We start from the raw sequence: 4890 nt of genomic DNA, 5'->3' as shown, positions 1-4890 counted from the left end.
TGGATCCCGAGGAAGCTGAGTTCATAGCTAATGGAGGAAGTCATTCACTAGGCACAGGAGTTAGAAGGGTAAGTCTTGTCCATGGACTTTTCTCTCTCTTCTTGCCTTCTAGCTGTCACAGTCTCTCCTTGGGGCCTACGAGGCCCACTTAGCATCCGGATGGGATACGTAGCACCCTGTACTTTAAGCAAAGTGCTTATTTCATGAAATGATTACTTATATGATAGAAGATATGAAGCCCAACAAAGTCAGAAAAATCACAGCTAGACGTGAGTGACACTCTAGGCAGTAGAAATAAGGACAGAAGTGACATCACTTGAGTCTAAGGAACCACAGTTCAACTATGAAACAAGATCTGGAGCCAGAGCAGGAGTGTGTGTGTGCGCGCGCGAGCCTGTGTGTGTGTGTGTGTGTGTGTGTGTGTGTGTGTGTGTGTGTGAGGGAGGGAGAGGGAGGGGGACATGGGGAGGGGGAGGGAGGAGGGGGGAGGGGAGGGAGAGGGAGAAGGGGAGGGAGGAGGGGGAGGGGAGGGAGAGGAGGAGGGGGAGGGGGAGGGAGAGGGAGGGAGAGGAGAAGAGAGGAGAAGAGAGGAGAAGAGAGGAGAAGAGAGGAGAAGAGAGGAGAAGAGAGGAGAAGAGAGGAGAAGAGAGGAGAAGAGAGGAGAAGAGAGGAGAAGAGAAGAGAAGAGAAGAGAAGAGAAGAGAAGAGAAGAGAAGAGAAGAGAAGAAGAGAAGAGAAAGAAAATAGAAAAGGGAAAAAATTGTCAATGGTATTAAGTACAAAAACAGTCAGAAAAACTCTCATAGACAAGAAAGCTTTGGAGGGGCTGGTGAGATGGCTCAGTGGGTAAGAGCACCCAACTGCTCTTCCGTAGGTCCTGAGTTCAAATCCCAGCAACCACATGGTGGCTCACAACCATCCGTAACGAGATCTGACTCCCTCTTCTGGAGTGTCCGAAGACAGCTACAGTGTACTTACATATAATAAAAATAAAATTAAATTAAAAAAAGAAAGAAAGAAAGCTTTGGAGACACAAGAGCTAAATGCAGTGTGGCTCCAAGAACAAAAGTCAGGACATTAGGAAACAGCCACACACATCTGAGCACAATATGGATACCTGTGGCAAATAATATACAAATATCAACTCTGCAGGGTATGGTGGCACAGGGTTTGAATCCCAGCACCAGGGAGATAGAGACAGACAGAACTCTAAGGGTTCAAGGCCAGCCCAGTCTACACAGAGAGTTCCAGGCCAGCCAAGAATACATAGTGAGACCCTGTTTCAAAAGACAAATAAACACAGTACAGGAGGCTGGCATGATGGCGCATGTCGGAAATGCCAACACTTGGAAGGTGAGGCAAGAAGACTTCCAGAGTTCAAGGCCAGCCTGAGCTACATAATGAGTTCTATAAATTCTTCTTGTTGCTATTTAGAGTAACTTTCACTTGGCAACTTTGGCTTATGATACTTAGGAAGCCTGAGGGACACGCCACAAAATCACCTTAAAATCAGTATACTGGCTGGTTTTCTGTGTCAACTTGACACAAGCTGGAGAGGTACCTAACTTATCACAGAGTAAGGAGCCTCTCTTGAGGAAATGCCTCCACGAGATCCAGCTGCAAGGTATTTTCTCAATTCGTAGGTCAAGGGTTGGTCAAGGGTAAGAGGGCCCATTGTGGGTGGTGCCATCCCTGGGTTGGTATCTTGGGTTCTATAAGATAGCAAGCTGAGCAAGCCAGGGGAAGCAAGCCAGTAAAGAACATCCCTCTATGGCCTCTGCATCAGCTCCTGCTTCCTGACCTGCTTGAGTTCCAGTCCTGACTTCCTTTGGTGATGAACAGCAGTGTGTGAGTTTGTAAGCCGAATAAACCCTTTCCTCTCCAACTTGCTTCTTGGTCATGATGTTTGTGCAGGAATAGAAACCCTAAGACAATCAGTGACCAAAATAGAATGAGAAAAATGAAAATGAGTGAACTCAAGAAACTAACACTTATGAACACTATGTACCATCATCCTAATGCATCATGAGTAAGTGGATGCACACAACAGTACTCAGATATGAGTATTAATGTTCTCAGGATAAATAATTGGTCTAATGGTAATAAAGAAATCTTAAATCTTGGTGGTTCTACCCAAGCAGAGAAGCACACATCTAGCTATGGCTCGAGAGCTCTCCGCCCAGGTACAATCACTACCCGTTTGGGGATATTGGAAAACTAGTAATGCTCTTGTGGTAGTTAGCTTTAACTGCCGGCCCGACAGAATCTAGAAATACCTGGAAGAAAGGCCTCTGGGCAAGTCTACAAGCAGTTATTTTAACTAGTGGGAAGACCCACCCTAACTGTGTGAGCTCATTCCCTAGCAGGGGTATAAGAAGTTAGGTACCTAACTTCTTTCAGCATTAGTTTCCAGTTTAGAGTATAGAAATTTACACTAAAAAAGGCCCTTTTCATGAGGGATCCCTTCTCTGAAATGTGACCGGGGGTCACCTTGTTGTGTTTAAGAACTCCATCCTACAACCACAGGGCTAGCTCTGGTCATGGAAGGGTCACCAAAGACAATCATCAGACAGAGGGCTGGCCGCTGTCTTCATGTTAGTTGATGAGGTTAAGGGTACATGATTGAGTGCAAAAGGGAAGAAGAGGCAAGTCTTTCCTATAGAATTCCAGACAGTTATGAAGATATTTTGCTCTATGGACATGGAGTTACTCCCAGTCTCTAAGTGTAGACTGTAAAATAACATCTTTCCATTAAGGGTGGAAGTGGGTAGAAGTAACTTTATTGTGGAGAAGTCTGACTAGCACACCCTAGGCACACAACCAAGGCCAATGCCAACAGTCATGGGTCATATCTTTGTCTGTATATTTGATAGGCTGTCATGAAAATGGCATTCTGCACATGTGACCTTCTCTCACCAAACCCATAAGTCCTGTCTAATCATAAGAAATTGTTGAAATGAAAGCCAACAGAGGTCTACTCTATAGAAGACCTAACCATCAAACCAGTGTATCTCAAAACTGCCCTGACCATCAAAACAAGCCAGTGTTAAACATCCAGGAGAAACCAAGTGACAAGAAGATTGAATGTCTTCTAGGGGCTGGTGAGTTGGCTCAGTGGTTAAGAGTGCTTGCTGGCTTTCCCCCTGCTGCCGCGACTTGCGCGGAGGCAGAAGCTCGGGTGCGTTCAAGATTCGGCATCACCCGTGATTCACCGCCATGGCCGAGGAAGGCATAGCTGCTGGAGGTGTAATGGACTCAACACTGCTCTACAAGAGGTGCTGAAGACCGTCCTCATCCACGATGGCCTAGCACGTGGCATATGCGAAACTGCCAAAGCCCAAGCCCATCTCTGTGTGCTCGCATCCAACTGTGATGAGCCCATGTATGTCAAGCTGGTGGAGGCACTTTGTGCTGAGCACCAAATCAACCTGATAAAGGTTGATGACAAACAAGAAACTAGGGGAATGGGTAGGCCTCTGTAAAATCGATCGAGAGGGGAAACCACGGAAGGTGGTTGGTTGCAGTCGCGTAGTGGTTAAGGACTATGGCAAAGAATCTCAGGCCAAGGATGTCATCGAGGAATACTTCAAGTGCAAGAAATAAATAAATTTTGGCTCATTTTTCTCTAAAAAAAAAAAAAAAAAAAAAGAGTGCTTGCTGTCCTTGCTAAAGGACCTGTGTTTGATTCCCAGCACCCACATGGAAGCTCACCCCTTTCTCAGCACCAGGCATGCACGCGGTGCAAAGATATGCATGAGGGCAAAGTACTCAGGTGAATAAAATAAATCTAAAAAAAATTAGAAATATAATATCTTCTAAAACAGAAAAGGAGTGTGACCATTAGTGTTGAGTGTCAATCTGAGAGCACATGGAGTCACCTAGAAAGCAAACCGCTGGACACATTGGTGAGAGTATCTTGAATTTTTTTTTTAAGATTTATTTATTATTATATCTCAGTACACTGTAGCTGTCTTCAGACACACCAGAAGAGGGAGTCAGATCTCATTACAGATGGTTGTGAGCCACCATGTGATTGCTGGGATTTGAACTCAGGACCTTGTAGTCGGTGCTCTTAACTGTTGAGCCATCTCTCCAGCCCGAGAGTATCTAGATTAAATTAGCCTCTGGGCAGATTAAATTAGCTTGTGAAGAGTTGTCTTGATTAGGTTAACTGAGGTGGGAAGACCCTAAAAGTAGGCAGCACCTTTTCCTGGGCTGGGCTGGGCTTCTGGACTACAAAAAAAAGAGAAAGTCAGCTGGGCACAAGCTTCCTGACAGTGGGTAGTATGTGAGTAGCTGCCTCAAGCTCCTGCTGCCAAGCCTTTGCTAAAACAAACCCTTCTCACCTCAAGTTGCTTTTGCCAAAGATTGCAGCACAGCAACAACCAGGGCTGTTAGATTAAAGCTAAGGAAATCTGCATCAAGCAGAGACTTCAGTCAGGACCCATAAACACTGGTTTATTAAGAGTAACAAATGTTACTCTTCTTCATGTCATGTGAGGTAATCATAGGGCCAACTATGAAGCTCTATGGGAGCTCTCTCTCCTATCTTTGCAATTTTCCTGTAAATCTAAAACTGTCTTCAAAACAAAGTTTATTCGTGGGCTAGCAAGATGGTTCAGCTGGTAAAGGTGTTGGCTGTTAAGCTTTCTGACCTCAGAAGTCACATGGTGGAAGGAGAGAGCCAACCCTTGTTGTCCTGTGTATAAGAACAGGCACTGAGGAAATCCAGAGAATCATAAGGACATACTTTAAAAGCCTCTACTTGCCAAATGGGAAAACCTAAAAGAAGTGGAAATTTTTCTTGACAGGTAACACCAAAGTTAAGTCAAAATCAAATAAGCTACTTTAACAGACCTATCACCTCTAGTGAGATAGGAGCAGACAAGC

The 4890-nt window shown here is 45.0% G+C and overlaps 1 pseudogene; it reads left to right on the top strand.

The window, feature by feature from the left end:
- Nucleotides 1–3158: 3158 nt before the first annotated feature.
- Nucleotides 3159–3611, top strand: LOC110309075 (small ribosomal subunit protein eS12 pseudogene; annotated as a pseudogene).
- Nucleotides 3612–4890: the final 1279 nt, after the last annotated feature.

The sequence above is a fragment of the Mus caroli genome, unplaced genomic scaffold (genome assembly GCF_978045245.1).
Source record: "Mus caroli unplaced genomic scaffold, Mus_caroli_1 scaffold_12, whole genome shotgun sequence".
NCBI classification, from domain to species: Eukaryota; Metazoa; Chordata; class Mammalia; order Rodentia; family Muridae; genus Mus; species Mus caroli.
This window is presented reverse-complemented; position numbering and strand designations above follow the sequence as displayed.